The sequence below is a fragment of the Oreochromis niloticus genome, linkage group LG13, assembly GCF_001858045.2.
Source record: "Oreochromis niloticus isolate F11D_XX linkage group LG13, O_niloticus_UMD_NMBU, whole genome shotgun sequence".
Taxonomy (NCBI): domain Eukaryota; kingdom Metazoa; phylum Chordata; class Actinopteri; order Cichliformes; family Cichlidae; genus Oreochromis; species Oreochromis niloticus.
Genome location: NC_031978.2, coordinates 11,748,225 through 11,775,316, shown reverse-complemented (window position 1 = coordinate 11,775,316; position 27,092 = coordinate 11,748,225). Strand labels below are relative to the sequence as shown.

At 40.5% G+C, this 27,092-nt stretch overlaps 1 long non-coding RNA gene across 1 annotated transcript in view; it reads right to left on the bottom strand.

The window, feature by feature from the left end:
• Positions 1-2,900: 2,900 nt before the first annotated feature.
• LOC102080031 (uncharacterized) overlaps positions 2,901-27,092 on the bottom strand; it is a 39,237-nt gene continuing 15,045 nt past the window's right edge. The window contains exons 3-6 of the long non-coding RNA XR_003213413.1: positions 8,811-8,849; positions 8,664-8,727; positions 5,642-5,713; positions 2,901-3,866 (exon numbers count right to left, since the gene is read on the bottom strand). This is a non-coding gene — a long non-coding RNA (uncharacterized LOC102080031). The remainder of the gene's footprint in view (positions 3,867-5,641; positions 5,714-8,663; positions 8,728-8,810; positions 8,850-27,092) is intronic.

Here is a 27,092-nt window from a genome sequence, read left to right as displayed (position 1 = left end):
GCTTGGTCAAAACGCAGATCTTGAAATTCATACATGTCATTAAACCTTGTTTAACATCTGTAGTAGCTGAATCTTCTGTGGTTCAGTTTAATCAGAGGTTTCAGATCAACTGTTTAAAATGTAAGTGTGTGTGTGTGTGTGTGTGTGTGTGTGTGTGTGTGTGTGTGTGTGTGTGTGTGTGTGTGTGTAACAGAGGGAGAGGGAGAGGAACCCTTCTGCTACCAGAGAGTCATTTCATGCTTGACTACTGCATGTTTTAAAGAATAACTGGATTTATGTTGCACATCTCAGCAAGTAAAACGATCAAAGCGAACAGAGTGGGATTAAAACACATTTTCAAACCTCCTCTCTGAACGTGAGATCAAAGGACGACTCACGATAAATGTTAACGTTATTGCTGGAAGATACATTTAAGGTTAGTTTTGTACCTCTCCTCAAACTAACCCAGTATTGTTATGGTTATTATAATGATGATGATTATTATCAAGAGCACTAAAGTATTTTGTTTATATGGCATTTCTTTCATTCTTTGTCTTTTTTTTCTTTGTTTTATTTTCTTTTTCTTTCCTTCCTTTCTTTCATTCTACATTTCATTCTTTCTGTTTCTTAACTCTTTTTATTTTCTTTATTCTGTTTTCTTTCTGTCTGTCTGATGGGTTTCATGTGTTTCTCTTTCACTTTTTTGCCTTCCTTCCTTCCTTGCTTGCTCAATAAAGAATGAACTTGACACTCAAAATCCAGATTAATAGATTTTCTTTTCTTGTCTCTTTTGGACCTGTAAGAATTCTGTAATATAAGCTACAGTGAGAAAAGTGTCAAACCTCTTAATGATGGAACCAGAAACAGCTTCGGGGTGGGTCTGAGATTAGTGATTCAGTTGTGTACTGTGTGTAGGCGTTCACTACAAAACAGTTGTTATTCAGACACAGTCTGTAAAAAAAAAAGTAGTTAATGTAGCTTTGTGCAAAAATATTTCTCTCTAACACATAATGTCATAACAGCAGCAGTGCTCTGATTTGCTATATTGAAAATGTCAGCAGCAGCAGATGCTGCGCTAATGGCCACTGGATGCTGCACCAGAATCTAGCAGCTGGAAACCATGACGCTAACTACCACCAGGGAGAAACGCCAAGCGATCCACAACCCTGTTGCAGTCGGGCAGCAGTACACAACACTCCATCACAGTTTTGGGGACAATGCGATACATAAGCCTCAATTTATACTTGCTGAGTGAGGAGGCTTAATGAGGAGATTCACTCAAGGCAGAGCCAAAGAGAAAGTTGGAGTGTGCACTGCAGTGTTCAGAATCACCAGTGCAGCAGAGACAAATATTATATCCCACCAATTCTTCATCTCTGTAACCACTTTACCCACAAGGCAGCTTGACCATTACATAAGTCATAGACTACATTTTCATGTAGTTTTCCGTATGTCACTTGAAGCAGTCCACATAACTTGGCCCTGTACTCAATGTCATATCAGAATAGGCCCAAGTACACCTGTGTGCGTACAGGTACTTAAAGTGAAACCTGCCTGTATGTTTCCAAAGTTCAGATGCAGCTAAACTAGTTAATTCTCTGGCTAAAGCTGCACAAATCCAGAAACCCAGAACCCTGCCAAATCTGGCAAACATTACTGGTTCATTGTCAGAACTCTGCTGAGTGATACTTCGCAGACTCCTTTGTCTAACACTTTTAATTTAGTTGCTTTCCAAATTTTCACAACTTTTTCACACATGCATCAATGCCCAGATGATGAAAACAAACATTTTACAAAGTGAAAGGTTCGAGGTGCTGCTGAAAGGAAAAGTTGCCCTCAATAAAAACCTCCACCCATTGGCCCTGTCGCTTTCTGATGCCCCACTAAGAGCTGTCACTCACCCCCCAACTCCCCATCTTCCTCTGTCTGTCTGTCAAACAGGAAGAGTGCGTTTCCCCTCCATCTGTTATTATCTCCTCTTTTCCATGAGTACTGGGGGGTCAGTGGGGGCTGTCCATGGGCTGGCCATCCCGTTAGAGGCCTATTAACAGTCCCCAGGCTCTCTGCTGGGGCCTACTGGAGAGAAATCCATATCAATACCTGTCTGTTATGCCTCCAACCGTTAGACACAGCCATGCTGCCTGCCTGGCACAGTCAAGCACTGCATGGGCCTCCTGTCGAGACACAGAGAAGATGGGGTTTCAATGCAAGCGTGGCACTTGAGTGCGGACCTCCTGTCAGTCCTCCTGTTGCACTGACGGACCTAACTAGACAATGCACAGTTTGAAAAGGCACACTTCCCAGTCCTGTTGCTGTCTCTAATAGCATCAGTTGTCTCTTTGGATCACATCTGGCCTGCAGAGATTACAGCATGCCGCTTCCTCTAACAAGCTGGGAGGAAGGTGGCTAGAGGTGAGGTAAAGAGAAAGTTGGTGATGGCAACGACATGTGTGGGCTGCAGTTTGTAAAATTCACAAAACTCTCACAAAAGGCTAATGTGTGGTTAATGCAACTCATAAATTAAAGACACAGTATAAGTATCACTTTTCACCATTTTATTCAGTCTCATCGTCATTTGTTTGTGATGGTTTTTATCTCTTTTTTCAGTACCTGGATGCTGCAGGTGTATGATGGATCACATACACTCCTTAATCTCACAGGGTTAAATGCTCACAACATTTCTGCTGCTCAATAAAATTAATGTTTTATTTTTTTGCTTAGGAGGTGATTGTTCTTTATTTCCAGTTTGTGTCACATTTTTTGTAGTTTTACTACCACTGGGCTAAAAGGTTAAAGACAAGCTGGCATCTTCCATGCTTACGGCTATGGTTATGCTTGTGGGTGCATCATGCAGAATATGGCAGATAAATTAAACATTTAAAGAAACAATTCTTGGCAAACAGGATGGCTGTCTAGGCCGTTCTTACTGCAGTTCATGTTTATGATGTTCTCCTGCCACTCATGCACAGTGAGTGAGAAAAATAGCATCAGCTGCTCAGCTTATCCACCTGATTATCATGCAAACTGATTGTTGGATAATTTCTACACCAAAGCAGTGACTGAGTGCACCTTTTACACTGTTATACCTCAGTATTAAAACATGAACATGTACATCATAATAAAAGTAATCTTATTTATAGTAATCTTAATATATTTCTAAGCACTAGTGGCTCCCTCTGCTACATTGCTTTCTACCCATTGTACCTTTACTATATTCTTAGATGCTGGTGCACTTTTATTTTTATAAATATTGGCAGATAAAAAGGAAAAAGATATTAATAAAAGTATTTTATCAGTTTGTCTATAAAGAGTCAGAGTTCTTGTTTGTGCCATAAAAGAAAAAAGCAAAAACAGAAAATGTGACAGCAGTTACTAACAACAAGCTGACAATTTTGTAATAGCCGACTAATTTGTAATAAAATCTTTGTTATAGCATATAAATTACTGCCAGTCATTTGGCTCCAAATGGAGCTACGAGGACCAATCAGAGCCTTTTCGCCTCTAATCCATCATATCAATAGGAAGTTTAAAACAAACATGTCGTGTGTGTCCATCTGTCTTGATGTTAGCAGGGAATAGAGGTCTGTTTCCTCATTAGCAGCTTATTAACAGCCCCAGCTCAGCAGAGAGCACTTTCTCTGGAGGACGGGGGCCCTGGGGGAGGGCATTTGAATGGTACAGAGTGCTTTGTTTCTGGGTCTGGCCTCCCAGACCAGCCCCCTGTCCGAGCCTGCCCAGGGGAGGCTGTGTTATGCATGTAAGGGATAAGGGGAGCTAGAGGAGAGGGACGGAGAGAGGAGGAGAAGGAAGGATGGATAGAGGAGGAGATGGAGAGGGAGTGTTGACTGGAGGTCATCCATCAAACCTGCTGTCAATTTTCCCACCTCCTGTGGAGACACAGAGAAAAGGAAGGAATTAAACACTGTGGTATAAAACCAGATACTTATTAAATATTTTATTCACCAAGCAGATGAAATGTAACTTTTATGTTTCTTTCTCCCATCACAGTGATCCCAAGATTAGTTTTGTCCAAGTGGAGGCGATTTATCTTGCAAAGTCACACCCTTGTAGCTTGTGTTGCAATAGCTTTTATATCTTACTCAAATTTAATGTGTCCCTTATCATTTATTCCTCTGCATTTTCTTACAACGCTCTGTATTTGAACCATAACTTTAAACCCTTAACTTTAAAGACTTCTTTGAAATCCTAAATCAACAATTTTGTTACAACGACAGAAAAAATACACTGCAGACATTTTACTGTAGTAGCTGCAAAAAGTCTGCAGAGAGTTGTATAAATGCACCTCAGTTAATTTGCACAGATCTGTGCAGATTTGTAACAATTTAAATCCTATTCATTTAGATTTGATACATAAAAACATATTTTTGCACAAAGCTACAAAAAATATATTAAGGTGTTATTAAATGCACACAGATTGCCAGCACATTGCAATCAAGAGTCTGCACCGAAGTTTGTTGCCAAATGACTTTATTCTGGTAATATTCCTATATAAAAGCAAGGTTGCTGTATTATTTTGTCAATGGTAAATGGATTGTTTCTTATCAAACCCTCCTACTCTGCTTGAGTCCTTAAATGAAGTAATTTCTTAAATTTTGTTCTATATCTATGACACCTTACAGATTTATCACAGATAATCGCTGAGTTTTCACAAAGAGATTGCTTTTATTTTCCAACCTGACCCCATGCAATCACAGACCGATAGCAGACTGACGCTGTTATAATGCTGTTTTATCAGCAATAAGAAAGAGACAGCAATGGACTGTGAGGAGTCGCAGATGTGGCCTCCATCCTCAAAGCAACCATTTTAAAGGCAAAAGGATCACATTCATTCACAAAAGTTCATTCCACAGTTGTTCCGCCGTCTCCAGCCACTGTTTTCTCCGGTGTGACTGTAGCACAACCAGTTAAGGAGATGGATGGATGGTGGAGTGTGATTAAAAACAATTAAATTAAAATAATTAATAAATAGGTTAAATTGGCAGATTTACAATAAATGTGCATCAGCCACGTTCATCTTATATAAAAGCAAAAATATTCCCCTGCTATGAGTTTAAAGCTCTTTATGCAAAAACAAGGAAGATTCTAATTTTACGTTTTAATATCATATTCTTTTCTCCCACCGTTTAACCTGTTGAGCCACAGAACTCAGCGAACTCACTTTCAGAAGACAATGAAGCTTATCACTGCTATTTGTCTCCTGATTTGAACAACACATCTGTTCAGTGTGCGTCTGTGCCAGCACAGACATGTGTTGACCTCAGACCAGAGTTTGACAGTGCAGGTCTCGAGGTATTTGCTGGGTTTGTAGCAGCAATCAGGACCACTGGTTTCAGGTCTCTGTTGACAACACCTATGCTGTGACCATCTGTCAAGCAAGCGATATATGCTGTACATGTAAGAACACTGATGATGCATATGGTGCAACAATAGACACTCCCACAGAGGCACACAGGAGCGCACATGTTAGCACACACAAATGCATTCAAGTTTAGAAACACACACGGGCAGCTTCCCAAGGCACACACGTTTTAACAAGGAAAACACCATATTCCACCAGTTAACCATCTAATTATACAGTTATCCTCCTATTTACAGTACTATAGACGTGAAAGGCAGATGACACAAGCTGTCATTTCCTCACCATGCTTTGCAGAGCTCTGCGAGGCAGCTGGTTAGCAGAGGGCCTGAGTAGGAGGAGGCAACTTGGCAACAGCTGTTGGAATGAATGCGAGTAGTTAAACACAAGTCCTCCAGAGGCTCAGTGTTTGGAACAATCACCTGAAGCTTCATATTCCTGCACGATGCTTTAAACAGGATGGAAATGAGAGATGGGGCGGGTGAATGATGGCGCGGTGATTTTGGAAAACAACAAATCCTCCAAATTAAATGACAAAAAAACTTTGCAACTGCACTTTAAACTAGAAGTAGAAATTCATTTTCGATATGATGTATCAGATGATGTGAACTGTGCTGCCTTAAGATCAAAAATCCTTTGGTTAGGTTTAGAGATCTACATCATGGTTAGGTACTCTTATCAGGAGCAGTGCTGGAAAATATTACTTGATATTAATAATTACTTGATTTTTATTACGACAACAACAAAAATGTGTGTAAAAAAACAAAAATGACATTAAAGACTAGAATGAAATGGTCTAAACAGCAGCTAGATTTCAATAAAAAATAATATTTTATATATTTTATTTTATAAATATATATATTACAATTTTATAATGTATAGACATTTTAAGAAAATACTTTTTAGAGTTAGTTGTTGCTTTACAACAAAAAGTAATCTGCTATCTGCTAACTCACTACTGTATTATCAAAAGTGAATTACCTCTTTAAAGGTAGATTTCATATGTTGGTAAAACTACCCACAGGGTGTGTAGCCTGACTTATATGCTTACAGGCATTGCGAGTTATTTATTGCCTGCTGACTTTAACTTGTGCCTAACATTGCACAGGGAAATAAAGAGGGACAGGTAGCAACAACACAACTATAGTACTTTGTATAACTGGTTGGGTGTTATCGTTGTATATTTTCTGGGTATTTTTGCAGTCAGCCTTGCGGGATTTTAGCTTCTATACGTACCTTTTTCTACAATAGGATCACTGTGGCCACATTTGTTTATAAAGTGTTCTTTGTGCTGGTTTTCAACTCTGCTCTCAGCTTTGGTTCTTTTATATTTACTACAAGATCCCATGTTTGTTCCCATTAGGATAGGCATTTGTCTCAGTGTGTTTATGTATAATTAATTGGGCAGAACAAGAGGCAAAAAGGCTGCCAGTGGAACTAATTACTTTCTGCAGGGAGAGTAATTAAGTAGTATTACTTTTTTCAAAAGGTAACAAGTACACATTTAATACATTACCGTTTCTGCGTAAAAAAACTAACATTTTCAGTGTTTTTTCGTGCAAAAAAATAATAATAATAATAATTTGAGTACCCTAACTCCCATTTTTTGAGGAAGAAATGTGATTTAACTGTCTTTCAGTGTGGCAAGCGTTTAGGGTGGTGGTGGTGGTGTAATGTTATAGTGGATATTTTCTTAGCACAATTTAATTTAATTGAAACTTCAAATTCAAACACACGTCCTATGTATGTATTTTGTTGACCATGTCCATCTAACAATAGTGCACCCATCTTCTGATGGCTGTCATGTCATACTATGTCACAAAGCTCAAATCAAAGTGGTTTCTTGAACATGACACTGAGTTCATTGTACTCAAATGACCTCCACAGTCACCAGATCCCAATCCAAAGGAGCACCTTTGGGACGTAGTGGAACCATAGCGCTATCATGACAATATGGTATAAATATCTTTGAGGATTCTCTCCAACAGTTTTTTTCAATCTATGCCACAAAGAATTACTGCAGTTCTGAAAGTGGCTAAAGTGGCTGGTTAGTGTAGTTCAGAAATGATTACACTCGTGAAATGAAGGCTTCTGAAATAAGCAGCAGTCTTCTGTATTAGAGTCAAATGCTTTGAAGTCTCATCCATCCACCTCAGCCGCCTCCCTGTGTGGTCACCTGACTTCCCACTTCTCTCTGTTAAAAGACAAAATACAGTTTTCCCAACTTTTCTTTTTGTTCCTGCTCGTTTGATAGTCTACCCCTTCCTATAACCACTCTCCTCCTCCTCCCCCACTCCGCTGCAGGCCACCCTTCCCTTCCCAGCCTGCTTTGCGGTCCCTGAGGCGCCAGCCGCACCCTGTCCCGTGCAGTCTCCTGCCGTCCCGCTGAAGACCGTGAAATCAGCATGATTAATAATTATAATTATTGGCAAACGTGCCAGCTGCTCTGTGGCAATGGGCACCTCTGATTTATGGTTCTGTAAATGCAAACAGTCATTGTCCATATTCAGAGAAGAAAGGAGGGAAGGCAGGAGGGGAGACTGAGGCAGACGGGGAGTTTTGGATGCCTGCCCTCAAAATATGATTTTATCTTCGGAAGTCAGCAGCCCTGTCCTGCAGGCATTGTCCTGCGTGCCTCCCTCCTTGCTTCCAACCATTCGTCTCTTGTTCTGCCCATATTCCTCACCTAGTCTGTGCTCCATGGAGCATTGCTTTTTGATCTCAGTGGGCTTCAAAGGAGTCTGGGGCCACAGGGTTTCAGGCATTGTGCATGCAGACTGTGGCTTTATGAACAAGCCTATCGTTAGCATTGTATTATCACAATTCAAACCCTTAGTGTTGAGGTGTTTGTACACTGAGCTATGTGCACTGATTAAAGACAATTAATGACTTAGAAGAGAAGTAAAACTATCTGGCTGAGATAAATCATTAATTATCTGGGCATAATATATCTGGAAAACAACCAAGAGTCTGTCATGAAGTAGACAAGAGTTTTGTTGCTTTATTTGTGTTTCCTGCATGCGTGAGTGTGTTTGTGTTTGTTTGCCCTGACTGATGGAGTGGCACGGTCTGTTCATCGGGCTCTGGGGGTCTGCTGATGTGTCTATCACTGACAGAACGAGACTATGGATTACCTCGCTCATTAATCACCATCAAAGTGGCAGCTTGCACACACTCACTCGTGAACCGCATACATGCAGTAATGCTAGCTCGCACAAGTTTGCCCACATACAAACACACACACACACACACACACACATCTCTCCACACACAGACAGAGTGGTTGTGACAGCTACTGGCCACCAACCTGTCCGCAGCCTAATCTCATTAGGGTCCTTCTGGCATCTGGGCCTGTTGTGCTGAAGGATGGCCTATGATGGAGTGAAGAAGACAAGGCGTTCAAGCGTATAATGGATGTCTAAATCATCTGGCCTCAACCAGCGGGTCCTCTTACTCTTTCATTTGATGATCTGGAAGCATCCTTTGGAAATTCCTGGAAGATAAAAGAGCGGAAAAATGCAAAAGACACCTTGATGCTTGAATTGCAGTTGGGTTTTTTTTGTTTTTTTAAAAAAGGCAGTAACCGTTTGGCAAGAGTAATTACATGAAACTGGGGTTTGTGGTAGTGCAGCGACACTCATCACACCTGTCTGCCACTCTCTAGTATGCTGCAGGCCTGTCCTGTCCTGTCTGGTCCTGGAGCACAGTGTTGTACCTGTCAGTGTTGTGCAGATGGGTTTCAGCTCCCTCAGGTATCTGGGCTAAATACCCGTCATTAATCACCACATAAAGCCTCCCCAGCGGGAGATGCCCCAGGTTAGACCACATCAAGAAATAAATTGGCTGAAAAATGGCTCTGGACGAAGGCTCTATCCCTGGAGAGGAGAGGAGAGGAGAGGAGAGGAGAGGAGAGGAGAGGAGAGGAGAGGAGAGGAGAGGAGAGGAGAGGAGAGGAGAGGAGAGGAGAGGAGAGGAGAGGAGAAAACAGCCTTCTCGATCCCACTAAGTGATCTGTCAGCGGGCTAAGCGACACCATCATTCACTCGGCCCCTATCGTGTTCCCGTGGTGCTGACAATCTCGGCTGTTTGCTTTCAGATTTGCACACATTCATCTTCTTTATTTGCCAAAGTGGCTTTATGCTTAGACAGAAGGCTTGAGCTTTAACGCTTCAAGTGTGGGGGGCCTTTGGGTCCATCAGGCTTTAAATAAACATTTCTGGAAGATAAGGATTTAACAGAGGACACACAGAGAAAGTAAAGCAGGTTTTATGCTTCAAACTCACAGGTCAAAGCAGGATCATTAGCTTATTCAACTCTCTTATTTATTCTCTGACATGGAAATCTTGACAACTTGTTGTTGTGCTGCACACTGAGTTTCCAACTCCCTCAAAATGATCCATAATCTTCCCATCGCCCACCTTGAGGTCATGACCCAGTCTTGAACAAACACTGCTGTAGGGCTCACACTTATTTAAGTGCCAATAATGAGCAGAAAGCTAAGTTAGGACACTTCCCTCTGCTCGCCATGATCCTATCAGCACTTAATCAACCAATTAAAATATGCATATACAGCATGTTTCGCTAAATAAAATGCAACAAAATGGAAGAAAATACTTTTCAGGTGTGTTAAATACTATGATGAGTTAAAAAATGATAAAATAAAGTTGATGAAAGCAGAGATAAGGTCAAGGACATGTTGGAGTCCAGTGGCCCAGACCTGCCCAGCTTAGAACAGCATGTCTGTGGCTGTCCACTCCTATGATTAATGACTGGATGGATTCCCCTGGTCAGTCACAGACTCGCTGCTCCATGACACTGGTCCACCTTTCACTGTATCCTGCAGCCCTCAGGGCCTCACTACACCTTCAGTGGTGGGCTTCACAATGCAAATATGATTATTCGTATTTATTTGCTTAAATTGAATAAATGATATGACATTTTTCTGTTATGTTCTTACCTGCATTTTTTTCTTTCTTAAAATCTAAAATTCAACCAGACTGAGATAAATATATTTAACAATAAAATACAAAATTCCTCAAAAAAAATATTTTTAAGTGTTTTGTTTGTTTTTTTTTAAATAGGAGCATTAGTTCAGTGAGAATGTTTCAGTTTTGTTTTCAGTCTAGTGGCAGCTATTGCAAGAAAAACTAAACAAAACAAAAATAAAGAAAACATTTATGTATATATATACATTTTTCAAATAAAAAAATGGCTTTTTAAAACTCTTTCATTAAGTCTTCATGTGTGCTGCTCCCATGTTAATGATAAGGATGACATAATGCTTTGTGAAACACTTGCTGCAGTGCATTACAACTCAAGTCTGTTCCTGAATGTTACACTGTGCCTGCCTGCTAGTCCTAATAGGAGAGGATCAGTAAAGGACAGCTTAAACTGTCTGATATCTATAATTCTACATATTATGGCAGCAGGAAATGGATGGATTTTGGAAAGTCATGACTCTTATGCAAACATTTATGACTGCATTGTAGAAATATATCATTTGATAAATATTTGCATTATGAATTTTTTTAAAATTTCAAAATAATCACTGATATTACAGTTTATATTATGCAATCAAAAGCCACATGTTAAATTGCTCATTAACAAAAATATCTCATCAGCCAATCATGTGAAGGTAACTTGGTGCATTTGAGGACCAGAATAGGGAAGAAAGGTGATTTAAATGACTTTGAATGCCTAATTGATGCAAAAGGTCAGAGGGAAATGGCCTGACTGCTTCAAGCTGACAGGAGGGAACAGTAACTCCAATAATCACAATTTCCAACCAAGCTATTGAGAAGAGCGTCTCTGCACACAACACGAAGGTTCACTTTGACAGCAGAAGGTTAGAAAAATGTTTCCGGGACTGATAAGTCTCAAAGTTTGCTGCAACATTTGGATGGCTGGGTTACATTTTGGTGTGAACAACATGAAAGCTCCACTGATCACTTGAATTCTAAAACTAACATTTTATGCTTTTCGATGCAACAAAAAAAGCAACTTAGGTACTCTAAAACCAATGTGTCGGGGAGGAATGGTGATTTAAATGTCTTTGAATGTGGCATGTGTTTGCTGAGAAACAGAGTATGAGCAGTTCAGGCTGCTGCGGTGTAAGGAGGATATTCCTTTGGGCTCCTTAGTACAAACTGACCATTGTTTAAACATCACAGTCTGCCTGAGTATTGCTACTGACCACGTGCATCCCTTAATGCCCATCTTCTAATGGCTACTTCCAGTGGAAAACTACACCATGTCACAAAGTCCAAATCATCTCAACTGGTTTCTTGAACCTGGCAGTGAGTTCACCGTACATAAATGACCAGATCTCAATTTAACAGAGCACCTTTGGGATGTGATGGAGCAATTCTCATTGTGGATTTGTAACCAGCAAATCTGCAGAAACTGCCATAGTTAGTTTTCATCAGTTTTTTTAATCGAGTGAGTTTTCTCATTTCAGTTTATTTTTATTAATGTTTAGTTTTTGTTTCATTTCTATTTGTTTTAGTCATTATTATTATTTATTACTATTGTATTATATTATTTACAAGATTTGGGTAAACCAGTCTCATCTAAGTCTCAAAAAACATCTATCAAAGATAAGTTTTGGGGTTTTTACCAAACCGACAAACACTAAAACTACTGGATTTTTATTTTTAGTTGGTTTTACAGGTTCACAAAAGTTTCACAGTCAGTTTTAAATTATTTCAAAGATCCAGATTTTATTAACTCAAATATTTTTTCACATCTGGCTTTAGTTTTTATGGGTTATTATAGCTTTTAACTACAACAGCCTTGGAAACTGCCTGATGTTATCATGACATTATGAACCAAATATGTAAATAGAATGAAGGCATTGCCACCTTAAGTTGATGGGATCACTTAATAACATGAAATCCCACCATATGTCAGTGCTGACTTTGAGCTGAAACACGGTCTTTACCTCAGCATCTCTGTACATACTTTCTTCACACTCACTTAAAAGGACCACAGGCCATTATGTATTTTAAAAAGAAGGGCATGGTGAGTGGCCAGGTTATGCTCCTCTATTCTTCTTATTCTTCCCTCACCAGAGCGGTCGATGTCAGTAGGAGATGGAGGGACAATAGAGGTGATCTCTCTGATCTCAGTGCTCCTATTGTGGCTTGTCATATTATTAATGTTCATATCTGAGAAAAGCCATGGCCTCTGCCTCGCTGCTCTGTCATGTTCTCTGCTGGACTTTCTTTCTTCACACTGTTGTGCTTTATCTCAGTGCGGCTCTGATGCTGTATTTGATCTCGGCAATATATGGAAATGTAAAGAGGAAGTGTAAGAATTTCTCACATTTTCATTATCTGATTTGGTTCCCTTTGAAAAATATGCTTTTGAAGTCTCATTTGTCCTTTGTAGCACAATCATTTTAAGAGCTGCGACAACACATTTATATTCTCGCTCTTCCCTAAGGTTTTTGCCCCGTTCTGCAAAAAAAAAATTGCAAGACTGAAGGCATGTTGGCCACTCTCCTTTCAAAGATGTCATTCATTTATCAGTGGTGCCGTGGCTTGCTCATGCCTTGCTGTGCTGTGCTTGGGGTCAGGGCTTCTTCACTGTGCACTCAGAGTAATTATTAACCCACTGGGATTGTCCAGCAGCCCTTTGGTCATCTGGGACTGCAGAGTGTCAATCGGCAAAGGTCACAACTAGGCAGCAGAGTAATGAGTAAGGAGACGGAGAAAGAACACAGACAGAGGGAGACTAATTAATTAAACCTGAAAATGACAAGAACCTCCTTTTGCTGTGCAAACATTTGTAAGATATATTTGGTTATATTTTACTCCCGTGAAAAGAATAAAGACTATTGTTTTCAGCAAAGCATTACTAAGCAACATGAATGGCAGTGCAGTAATGAATGGCCTAACCTACTGTGGGACGCGGCCCCTCGGTGGGCTGTGAAGGTACTGCAAGTGAGAGGTGAAAATTAATTTACAATAAAAACTTTTTTTTAAATTAAGCTTGAAAAGAACTTATATAAAAAGAATTTATAAGACTGCACATTATTTTCATTTTATGACCTATTTTATGTCTTAGGTGTTAATGGAAAGTCAACCAACAAGCAAATCATCAAAAGGTCAAAAACATCACTGAAAACACAAAGAAGGAAATGCTTCATCTTAGACTAGTCTGATGATCACAGATGTGATTAAAGCATTGTGTGAGCTGCAGAAGAGTTTCAGAATTTAAAATAGGCTGTGGCAGTCAAAACGTTTGGGACTAGCCCGTCTAAAGGACTGTAACTCAAACATTACAATTATGAATCCCAGTAAGACTTCATTCTGGAGTTTGGATGTTTGCTTCCTTATTAGAATTTAGACTTTGGTAGATAACAGTTTTACCAAAACAGTCTGACATTAAAACAATACAGTGAGTCAAAGAGATGGTGGAGTAGGAAATATAACTGTCATTTTTAGTGATGAAGAGAGAACCCAAATTCAAAGAAGAGAGAAACATAATAGACATCCTTATTAAGGTTGCAGGGAAGACTGGACTATATATACAAACGGTGGGGAGTGAGACACAGGTGAAAACAATCAAGACAGTGAAAAACAAGGCGGTCAAGCTGAAACAAAACATGACAGGAAACTTAATGAAGTGTTTCCCTTCACAGCACAGAATCTGGAATAGGTACCAAAGTCTGCTGTTATCTAGATCAGGTAGCTAACTCTTGCTGAACTTCTTATCACTATTCAGTTTTTAATCAATTACATTCCTATACTATAATAATATAACTATAAGTGCCTGTTTCTGCTGGAGGTTTCTTCCTGTTAAATGGGAGTTTTTTCCTCCTCGCTGTCACCAAAGTGCTTGCTCATAGGGAGTCATATGATTGTTGGGGCTTTCTTACAATATAAATTGTGATTAAGAATTATGAATAAAATTGAACTGAACTGAATTGAATAACTTCTATAATTTACTAAATCACAATTAATGCTAAAAAATAACTAAAAAAAGTAACTTATTAACTGCATGCTTGTTCTTATTGGAACATTGCATGTGTCTGTTATGTAATGTGCTGCATTACTGTTCCTAATTTCAGTCACATTACAGTTATTGATAAAAGAATTATTGCACTGCATACATTTTGCAAAAATTTGCAAATTCAGGGGGAAAATTCATCAAATGTGGCTTTTCACGCGCAGTTTGCACCAATGACTTGACCTCAGTTTGTGCAGGACATAGAACAAAAATGGCAGAGTGGTACACTGCTTTTTAAAGGTGAGGATATCGACATTATTTTTGGAATTTGCTTCACGAAATGAAAAGCCTGTGATGCGGAAGTGCAAATTGTATGCAGACAAGAAACCACTATCCACCTTAATAAAACAAAAACAAGTAGCAAAAGCCCTCCAGTCCCCAAATCATGATCAAGATTAGTGTAACAAAATTAGAAACAAGTAGATTCGTCACCATACAGCAGCTACTAGGGAAAACATTCACCATATCTATAGTAGATTGGTACTGCCACAACATTTTTAAGGTTACTTCCCACTTTGTCGTGATATTTAAACACCAAGACCTTGTTTGTGTCCTTTGTATTAGGACAGAGGTTTATCCCAAAGGTTGATCTATTTATCTCTGCAGTTTTCTCAGTACGAGGTTGCTGAGCATGCATCAGAAGATAGAGGTTTGTGGTCATATGTGAGCTGTGGTTATTATGTGACCAGGTGATCTCAGCTAATGTTGCAGAACTGAAAATGTAATGAAACAATCAGTGCAAGGAATGAAAGAGTGCAGTAATACTTAAAGTAAACCATCACTTTTTACTTTTTAAAGTAATAAACATGTCATTATGTTAGTAGATTAGTAAATCATTTACATTTACAACAGTTGTCACTTTGTAACTCAATAACATGACATATTCAGATTTATAATTATCAAAAGATGTTAAAATATCAGTTTGATGGCCAAATCCCAGATACAGATTCTGCCTTCCTCTGCTCGCTCAGCCAGACCCCTGTGTGTGACATAACCTGGGAAAAGTATTTTTTGCCATCATGGGAAGTGCAGAGTGTGAAGGTTCTCTACATAAAACCCACAACCTCAAACTGAAGGTTATTTATGCCACTACTGTGGCATTGTGGCCTACAGAGTCTTTGTGATGCAGGGAACAACATCCTCTAAAGCTGCTTGGGTTTTGTGGGGAATAAATTGTGCGGTTCCTCTGGTCCAGCTCTATATCATATTCGGCTAGCTTGTGGGTGCCACTGAGGTGGTGAATGGGCCGCCAGAGGCCCAGCCACTGGCGGGTGGTCTGACACAGAAAGGTTAAATATGGTTCAGCCATGGACTCTCTCAAAGGGCCTGGTTGTTAAAAAAATAAGTTATGTGTGCTATACGTCTTCATGCAGTCAGAAAATTGACAATACTGGCGCAGTGAGGCACAGGGCTGTCCGAGAGCTGAACTTCATGGTTGACCATCCCACTGAAGAAAAAGAGTCGCAACCTCACTTGTTTCCGGTGGATTTATTGACGGCTCATCAAAGACTCGGCTAGACGAGAGGTGTAAAATCAGCACAATGACCATAATGGTTATGCTCAGCTCTTTGCACTCAAAGCTATGAACTCTAAACTTGAACTCAGTGACAGAGAAATGGAAAAGCAAACAAAAATGTAGCCATTAAATAAAAGAAACAGTTCAAATGCTTAATATAGTACAAGCATTGAGTGATTAAATCAGACATTGCTCTTAAAGCCCAAGTGAGTTATTGTACTACTTGTATGGTCAACTGATAGGTCAGTTTTGCATGCCTTTATCCATTATCATCATCATCAGAGGATGATTACTGACTCCTCTCCTTCTTTTCTCCTCTAATACTACAACTATAACACTACAATCCATCTTTTTGTTAAAAATGTAATCAAATTAGGGATGATGCAGAAATAAAATGGGTCAACCGGTGTTATTTTCCCATCTACAGTGTGTATGCCATCACTGTTTTGTGCAGTTAGACTGACAGAGTCAAGATGACTTTATTTGAAAGCTCATCTCAGTTTAAAACATTTGAAAAAAGGAGCATTTTTCTACCTATTGTAGAACAATAGAAATTTCTAGTTATTTATAGATAGCGAAAAAACAGGAAATTGTTTATGTAGTTTCTGGTCTAGTATGAATAGCCATGAGGAGGTCTTTATCAGTAGGAAACGTTGTAAAACGTATTAAAATACAGTTGAAAGTCCAAAATTTATATCCTATAAATGTTCTAATGTCATACAGTGGGCCAGACTGGAGTCTTTGCTGTCTTTGTGCTTGACACCCCTGAATAGACAACGGGGCCTAGCTGATTTACCTGCAAAGAAGGTACAGGTATAACTGCTTTTCATAGAAAAGGATTAGTATTGTACAGAGGGACTTGCACACATTGATTCAACAACCCCAATTTTCTCCACACAGCTGTGTCAGCTTCTGGATTTCTGCGTAATTCAATAATAAAAAAAACCTAAAAGTGCTTTATCCACAGAGAACAGGGGTGGGAGTGGGACATGGAGAGAGGGCGTGTGTTTTTGTATGTGAGTGTATGTTGGGTTGGGAGGTCCGAAAAGCAGTGAACGGGATGGGAAGGAGCTTCAAAGCCTGGGGAAGAGGTCCCTGGCCCCCCACTGCAGCCTTGTTCACATGAGAATCAATCTGGTGCCAGTGTTTGATGTGAACCACAGATAAAAGAAACGAAACAAAGAATGACAGCGGGGAGATATGGAAAGATGGGGCACAAACAGACAGGGAGATTAATGGGATAGGCAGATAAAAAAATGTAGAGGTATGAAGAAGTGCCAGAGGGCAGTGTTTACCAAAGAGAGACAGGGCTACGGTATCGGGACAAGCAAATCCATGGATATGGAAAAGGAGTCACGAAGATGGTGTGATTTTAGGAAAAATGCTGTTGGGAAGAGACAAAAAAAGAAAATCAAACCATCTGATTGACAGATGCATGTAAGCAGAAGGACAAAGTAAAAGACAAAATGTCTTTCAGTCAGACAGACACAATCCATCAGTCAGTCAGACATCGAAGGGCAAACGAAGGTTCAAAGCCAGCGTGGTGGACACCAGTGCAGTGTCTCCTCGCACAGTCTCCCCGTGACGCCAGGAACTCGAATTATCATCACAATGCAAACTGCATTATCATCATCACCACTACCATTATCATGAAAAATGAAAATCATATTGAGTTCGGAGCAAAGCCTTCAGCTGGACAGCTTTCACTAAAGGATTCACCCCTGTGGAATGTGGAGGTTATATCTCAGTGTGCCTCAGCTTATCGAGAGCTTTATATTCACAGATAACACTGAAAATATACTGTGACAAAGGAAAAAGTTGTAAAATTAGCATAAGAGTGTAAATTAGAAGCCTCCTTTTTTCCAAACCTCCTCTTTGAAACTCCCCCCTCACTTGTCCATCGGCCGGTCGTCATGCTCCTCATGGAACAAGGTAGGAATGTTGTTTTATTTGTACTACGTTGAACAGAAAAGTCACAGTTCTGTTATCACGGGCCGTATGGGGACAATGAGAGGCGGAGAGAGCAGCTTTTGGGTCTTTTCTTGTTTTCATTTCAGTTGAAACAGCCTCGGACATTGTTGTTCTTTCTGCTAATTAAGCTGTTAGAGAGAGGGGCTGGTCTGACAGGGCTCTGCTTGGCAGGGAGGTGAAGAGTCAATGGGCCGAAGCTGAACTGGAGACATTTATGGGCTGCCTTAAGCCATTGTTTCCCCCCACTGACGATCTTTTCAGGCCAGTCGCCTCTGTCTCGGTGACCTGTACAATGAGAAGAATGCCACTCTGAGAACCCAGAGCTGGCCACAAAGAGCAGTCCCGCAGAATGAGGATTTCACGGCACTGGGCCGAATCCGGACGCTGCCAAGATTCCGCGGATAGTTCTTACTTTTTCCGACCACGAGACACTCCGAGCAGCTCTGCGTGTGTCTGTGGTTGTGTGTCCAAGCAGGAAATATTTTAGACATGGATGTTTTGCATATATTCAGTAATACAGGTAAGTTTAATTATGTCGTAGAGATGCTCCAAAGGTTAATTCAACAGAGCCATTAAAAAATAAACATTAAGAAATGTTATTTGTTCTCTGTAGTAAAGCATTTATTTAAGTATTTTAACATAAATTCCTAGTTATTACCCAGGGGGAAAAAAGAAAAATCAGATTGGACTTTGATCAACTTTTTCTCCAAGTTTGTCCAGCAGCAGTTGTTTCAGCCACCTGTTCCTGTTACAGAAGCTGTCGCCCAACCTTGCAGATTAAACAGGTGAGATTAAGGCAAAGCTTTGGGCAGCTTGCAGAACATCCCCTAACACAGGCTACAAACACCCCTTCTGTGAGTGTGTGCATGCATGCATGTGTGTGTGTGTGTGTATGTGAGTGTGCTCTGGTCCATTTGATGGCCATCCAAGCGTCTCTGTGTGTTTACTTGGACTTCACGGCAGATCCGTCCTCTCTCGCCGAGTCACACAGCTCTGTCGCTGGCCTGAAGATTAATTTGTGATCTGCTTAGTTGTCTCAGAAAACTTTTTTTTTTTTTCAAATTGTGGTTTTCTAGTGACTTAAAACAAACCATTTCTGTGTCAACACCACCTGCTTATGTCTTATCAGCGTGCCAGTTTCTGCTCCTTTAGCAACTGCCATGTGTTGTGGTAATGTAACTCCATTTACCACAAAGTGTTGAACAGCACTTTCAGACGAGTCTGCGCCTCGCACAACAAAGCGGCCCAATTATAGAGCCATTTATGTGTTTGTCAGGGGCTTCAAATGGGCACTGGTTTCTTGGGGTAGCCATATTGGCGAGGTCAGGCACAGCATCTAAAAAGGCAGCTTTATTACAGAACGACCCATCCCTCTCTTAGATGAACACCCAGGAAGAAAAAAAATGACAAAAAGGGAAGAAATAAAAAATGACAACTTTGTTCTTTACAACAGTTTGGCTCAGCCTGCCTGTCTGGCTGCTCTGTGGAGCGCAGCAGCATGTGTTTCAGGGATTGTTCTGGAAGGGGGAGTGCAGAAACAGCAGGGAGCAGAAGACAAACAGGCAATTCGTGACTCATTAAACACGGCGACGTTGGCCAGCACAGTGGAGGGGTGTGAGGACCCACGTTCCAACCGGGCGATAAACCCCCCCTGTACCAGCTGGAGCAGGCATCTGTCAGCCGCGCGCCGCACCACGCCACGCCACCGATTATCAGCAACAAGCCATATCTGAGTGACCGGCCACCGCCATTTTCAAACACCTTACACTTACATAACCGCCCTGATTGGCTCTCAGGGGACCTTCAGGTCCACTAACAGGTTTCCTGTTGAAAAGTTGTTGCAGGTCAAGCTTTAGAGGGAGGCAAAGCAAAACCTGTCTTTTTTTTTTTTTTTTATCCACATGCCACTTTCTCATTTTGTTATGAGTAGCAGGTTGGCAGGTTTGTCTGGAAGCTTGTCTGCTAACAGTAGTCCATAACACCAAAGCAAAAAAAGGACACTGAACCCAGACTGACAACCTGTTCTCAGGGCAAGAGCTGAAGGCTGAAGATAGTTTTAATTATAAACTGGTGGCACACACAAGTGAGGGCGGTACTTATGACAGCTTGTGTGCTTTTGTGTGCTTGTGTCTGTCCTTGAAGTATTACACAGGTGTGCAATACTTCAAGGACATCTCTTTATGGACTCAGAACTAAAAAAGTCTGGAAAATACTTAATGATAGCAGTAAAACTATATATATTTTTAATGTGAGCGCAATTTATTTAGTGCTAATCATGTAAAACAATGGATCCTTTAATGCAGGCAAGTTACATTTGCAGGCAAGAAGCAAAGTACCTCTACTGCACTATATGGCTTAACAGTACAGCAAGGAGTGACGTGAAGCAACAGGATTATATACTGCACATAACTGTAAATAAGAAACAAGTGTGCCTGTGAAATCTGAGCCAGCCACACCCACTTCTGAGAGGAGGCAAGATGAGTTAGTTGAGTCACGAGGAGAATCAGAAAAGGTGTGTCAGGGGACCATGACACCAGGCGTGGCTAATCAAATGCACTTTACTCATCATCAAGTGTGACAACCTCTATGAAAGCAGAAGGTTTGGCAGTTTGAACAAATTTATATTAAGGTCAGACTCTGCAAGTAAATTGTAAAAAACCAAAAAGCCACATTTCAGACTCTACAGGCCTCGGTTACTATGTTAAAGTTCACAAAAGTACAATTTAGGAAAACCGTGAAGAAATATGTCTGTTTGAAAGCAATGCCAGGACTCACATGGCAGGACAGCTGAGGTTTGCAAAGTTGCATCTGAACAAACCTCAACATTTGTTGAGCAACAACCTTTTGACAGACAAGACCAAAGTAGAGATGAATGGCCATGATGCACGATGCCACATATCAGCACAAATACCTCACACCAGCCGTCAAGCAGGACATGGGCACTCACTGACACGAGCATGAACTCTTCCTTATACCAGTATAAACCAGATATAAATCATCTGTCTGACAGCTAAAGCTTGGCCCAAACTGGGTCACGTAACACAGTAATGACCCCAAGCACAACAGTAAATTTACAACAGAACGGCTGAAAGAAAAAATAATCAAGGTGCTGTAAGTTGACACCTCAGCCTGATTGAAATGCTGTTGCAGGACCTTAAAACTGCCACCCATGTGGAATATTTAATTACAGTAATTCTGGGGCATTCAGTTGAATGTATAGAGCATTTCTAGTTGAGCCAAATGTTTAAAGTAGGACATGTAGCTATTACAAAGACATATTTCCAGGAATAAGAAATACTGCATATTTCTAATGGTTTAATAACTATAACGTACTGCTTGTTGTAAACTGTGTCCACTGACACCAAATTTCAAAGTCACATGAATGAGGCTAAAAACTGACTTCTCTCAAAGCTTTTGTAATAAGTCATTTACTACATTTTCTTTGTGAACAATTTATTCCTACATATGTCTCAATAGGAACAAAGAAATGTGAGAAGAGAATATTCTCCCTGAAAAAAATAACAGCATAACTTATTACGACAGTGTGGCTGCAAGGTAATCAAAAGCCTCCATCGCCTGGAAAAGCTCAACCTCAGCACAACTTTGCAACAGAGTAAAAGTTTGCTCCCAATAGAATTTAACGAGCTGCTAACTGCCTAATTAAATGCTGAGAGCAGATAAAAGCATGAAATATAGATAAGCTGGAAACGCTGCCTATAGCTCAGTGGTCCATGCAGAGGAAGACAGCGATGTCAGAGGAGCTGAACGGCATCTCATTCTCCACCCAGCCGTGAATGTTTAATAAGAAAGTGAAGCTAAACATGCTGCCTCACAAGCCGCGAATATGACTGAATCGCCTGCCAATGGATGTAAAAAAAAAAGTGTAACTTTCACTGAAAAGCTGGCATTAATGTGGTGCTTCAGAAGCCCATGGCACTTTCTAGGACACAGGAATCAGAGCTTTAACGGTGCTCATGGTGCGACAGAAGGGGCCTCTCCGTCTCCTCGCCAGTGGTAGCCAGGGTTGTAATTCTGACTTTAGCAGTCTTTACGACTCCCTCTCCTCATTTCTCTGGAATATGAAAACATCAGCATATGGCTGCTGACAGCACCGAGGCTAAGGAGTCAATTTCCCCTAAGTAACATTGGGACAGGGGTGACATTCACATCAGGATTGCCCCCTGATTAAAAAAGAGGACAGAAGAGAGACAAACAGAGAGACTGAGACAGACCCGCACTGTGAGAGGAGACAGATGGTGAGCTGCACAACGACAGAGAAATTCACAAGGAAAGGAAGACTAAGATGGTTTCTCTCTTATTTTCTTGCACCAGCAGGTCTTCAATGCCTTTCTGCCTCAGTGTGTTCAGCGTACAGTTCACAGAGTTTCATGTGGCTACCAGTAACAGAAAATCTGTCCGTCAGCTGCCAAAGGTTCCAGCTCTGCTCCGTTCCTCTGAGCGCTCTTAAAAACCCGCTGTTTCACACCCATGAATTACACTATTTATGGCCCTGGTTAAAATGGGCAGTTTCTGGGCACGCTGCATGTGTGTGCCTCTGTTCCTGTGTGAACGTGAGTGTGCCATGTGGCAGATGGGAAGCAATATGGCACACCTCTGCCCAGGCAGATGTGACACAGCACATCACAGTGAGCCGGGAGAGGGATAGTAAACCTCAGCAACATCTGGACCTGTGGCAACCTTCACCCTCAGCCAGCAAGCTAACTTTACCTAGCTGCTAAGGACCTGGGAGGACAGAGGAGGAAAAACTGGCTCGTAACATGTCTAGTCCCTGAGATCCTTTGCATGGCATCTTTATCTCCGGCGGCATTTTGACTGACAGATGAGGAATCCCACCTCCCTCAGTGAGAGCTGTCAATCAACTGCTCTGTGGAGTGGAGCGCTGAGGCCTGTCCCAACATGGGCCTGTCATGGCCTGCTGCACAGGACTACATTCCCACCACTCGGGGGGCAACCAGGCAGGAATTCAAACGAAGGCCAGCCAGGGGACAGAGTGATTACAGGAAGAGGGAGGGTGGTAAAAGGAAGCATAATGATAGCAGTGTCAGACAACAGACTCTCAAGTCTATTTATCAAAAAAAAAAAATGTTTTCTGTGATAGCAGATGTTGGCACTAGTAGGGTTTTTTATTGTTTTCTTTATACTGTATGTAAAAGATGGAGTCTGAAAAGTGAAGCCAATGCAAAAATTGCTTAAAACTGCATTCTTTCTGATGGCCAGCAGGTGGCGACTCTTGTTGCCTCCTTTAAACTCCAGTTGTTTAAAAGTCATTTTGTAAAATAAATATATCATTATATCTATAAAAACTATAGTCTCAAGGTTTCAAATCTTTCTTTATTAACACAGCACAACTTTTATTTTGTAAAGAGTTCCTTTCAGAATAAAACATGATAAATAAGGGATTTGAAATGATGGAGGGCTATGTTTATTTTTCACTTACAGCCTATGTCCTCAAACTTTTTTGTCTCTTCCATAAAACTTCTCTAGTATCAGAATAATTGTGATTCTTTGAAAATTGCTGTTTAATTATACCAAAAATGCCAAAAAGCAATGTTTAAAAAATCTACTGAATCTGAGACTAATTCTATGATTTAGAGACAAGAATATGTGGTTAAGACTTTTGAAAACAACTTTCCCTCCTGCCAGGGTGAAATGGGGAAAAAAAGTATTTCAATGCAGTTTCTTAGATAATATTCAACACTGGGTAGACCATAATAACACACTGGAACAGCCACTGAAGCTCAATTAAACAATCACCGAACAATTTCACAGTAGAGCAGACAACAGGTAATTAGTTGACTTTTCAGGGTGAGGCTGCAGCAAGCGGTTGTATTTTGCTCTAGTTTACACAAACAAACAGGATGCAGACATGGAGAAGCTGTGTGAGATTGTCTGAAAAAAAGCTGTTTGTTTTTCTCTATATGATGCACAAAAAACATACATTTATGCAGGGAAATCGTAACAAATTTTATATCAAAGGAGCAGACCATATAATCCCTGTGACTGTAAATACCAACCAACTACCTTTTGTGTATTTTGTCCTTTCTTCCTCATGTGTCTCCCTCAGCCTGGGTCTGCCAGAGTTTTCTGCCTGTTAAAAGGGAGTTTTTCATTCCCACTGTCGCCAAGTGCCTACTCGTAAAGGGTCATGTGACTGCTGTTTTTCTCTGTATTATTGTAGGGTCTTTACCTTAAAGTGCCTTAAGGCAAATGTTGCTGTGATTTGACGCTATATAAATGAGATTGGATCAAATTGAATTTAACAACCAAAACTGGAAAATGTAGAAATGCCAAAAACTTCAACTTCTCAAACAGCCACTGGAGCTTGGCTCGAAAGGGAAGTCAGTCCCATAAATTCTAGTGTTAAATACTCAATGTTAGAACAGGAATACCTACTTCTAACTTCTTAGCCATGTCAAATGCAGAGTGGAGATTTTTTAAAAATTAAACATTATTAAGGGTCGAGGCTTGAGTTGCAGGCAGATGCCGACACATGCAGCTGTAGCTGGCACATCACCTCTGTCAATCCGAGATGCTGAGTTGGACCTCTTAATCGTGTTTGTGGTGTTGGTGTCATCTGGAGCATTTTCAACTACCTAAGAAATAATAGGGTTTATAATAGGGTTGCAGTTGTAGGCCGACTAACAGCCTGTTTTTTGTGAGTGAAATTCCAGTATTTCATTAGTCTGTTAGTTAGCAGTAATTCCCAGGCACAGTTAGGTCCCTAATTTGTTAAAGAAAGGGACGATAGTTAGTTTTAATAGTTGTAGTTTTATATTTACCTACTGCAGTAGATTTTAAATCAAACAGTCAATATGTATTTCAAGTGCAGATGTTCAGCTTTTATTCAATTTTTAACAAAATTTCCCACTAATTGAACTGCCTGAAGGAGAACCCATGGATATCATCAAGTCCTCTGTTTCCACCCGTGGGAAGCTCTGCCAGGCCACAGCCGCCTTAAATTTGTGCTTGTTTGTGGGTCTCTACGTTCAATTTTGTATTTAATAACGGAAAAATGCTCTATTGGTTGAAATTAGGCAACTGACTTGGCTAGTGCAGAATTTCTTTTTATTTTATTTTTTTTGCCTTGCAAGCTTTTGGGCTGGTTTCTGCAGTATGCTTTGTGTCCTCATCCGTTTTGTGGACCACTGAGAGTTCCTCCTGCTACTGCTGTTTCTATCAGCAGTCACATCACAATAAACACACACTCAATCGCATCTTGATTTGATTTACACCAGTGTGATGGCGTACAAATGCAAAACTACAAAAAAAAAAATGTGTCTTTCTCCAATAAATTATAGACCTGTGTCTCTGTGTTGTGCATTCACAGTATAACTAAGCTTTCTATTATGTTTTTATAACTTAGACTCCATGCTCTCTTCAAACATGGTCATCTCTGGCTACATTAGTACCACAAAATGATGGGTGATGTCTCGGTGTCCATCTTTTATATACAGTCTATAGCACCAAAGAAATTCTGCATCATGGCTGAGTCCACAGATTCCATCATTAGACAATCCCGCCCCATGAGGAGGCTTCTGTGGGAAAGGGAGCAGACATGTGTTAGGCAGAGATGTCACAGATGCCTATAGACTGAAGCACAGATGTCCTCCTGTTCATACAAAACACAGGCAATATGGATCACATCCCCTCCATCTCACTGCTTCAGACCAAAACATCCGAAACTTTAAGGACGTTTTGTTATTACCCAAAAGCAGCCGGTTACACGCTGTTTTAAAAAGAGATGTGAAACCATTATTTACATTAAAAATATCAGGATATAAAACAACTTATTACCCTCTGGAGCAGAGATTTTTAATGTTAATTAGTCCAATAGTTAACAGTCAGTTATGTCAATGGCTTCACGTGTATTTAAGAATGTATATGTTAAGTGATTTTAAAGGATTTTTACATCTTTGTAGGCATTTGTCATTTTTTTATGTGTCTATGCTAATTTTAAATTAAATATATGAGAAATGTTTGATGTAGTTCATGTGATATATAGATAAATTAAAGCATATTTAAATAATACAAACGTGAGTGCATAGAAATCGCCTAAATCAGCTTATTTAAAGTGTCTGTAATGTAACGCGGTAACGTGGTTTTGTTCTTGTATTATTATAATACACACAGGAAACAAACTGGTAGATTCCTTTTTTGGTTCTCTCTCTCTCTCAGCTCTTTGAATAATTAGTGATGTGTGTCAATATTGTGGCCCATAGTAACCATATGGTGGGTGCAGGCAGACAGGCCATTGTTGGGAGCTGTGAAATATTGTGTATCCCTGCGAGGGCTGGAGCCAGCAGAGGCAGGAAGTGTTGTCAGGACTGACAGGGACATTGTGCGCTTGAATGGGCGAGTCCTCGGTGGCAGGGAGCACCGCGGACCCAGACAGAAAGTCTTGACCCTGGCGAGAAAGGCTGATTAGGCATGGTGCTGCAGGCCTCTCCTTCATCTACCCCCACCACCACCTCTGCCACCCCCTCTCATCCACACCCCCTTCTGGAAGCTGTTAGGGCCCAGGCAGAATACAACAAGGCCACTTAACTTAGTGACGCCTTTTCAGTGCGAACATAAAAACACTCATATATTCATGTCAGGGGTGGAGAGGAGAGGGACGGGGACTCGGGGCTGCACAGGCAGTGTGTGAACTCAGGAATGATTAGAGTGTGCGTGATTTGTGGGAATGACTGAGCTAACGCTTCTTTAGTAGAACAAACTAGAGATTTTTGACCATTCCCGACTCACTTCTTAGCGTGCGTCAAAGCTAAATAATGTAATTAGTGGGTGGAGTAGAGAACAGATTGGAAATGATGCTAAGCTTTTGTTTTACATTCTGCATATAGCCACAGTAAAATCAGACAAACACATTAGTTCAGAAGGAGGACAACATTATCCTGTCACATTAACAATCTGTGAAGTGCATGAAAGCGACACAGCTAGTGTATCCTAAGCCTTAAAATACCACCTTAAGCCCCAGCAAATATCAGACTCTTAACTGTGCAAATATTTAAATTCAAGAAATTCTTCAAAATGTCGAGGGCACACATTTAGTATCTGAGCTTTATGGCAAACACTTTATGTGGTAATTAACCGTTTAAGAAATTTAAATGCAGGGAAAAGGTTCACATCATTCACAAGCTTACTAAATAAATCAGTGCACTAACTCTGAAGTAGTGGTGCATTCAGGCGGTTAAAACTGAGCTTTATGACAACATT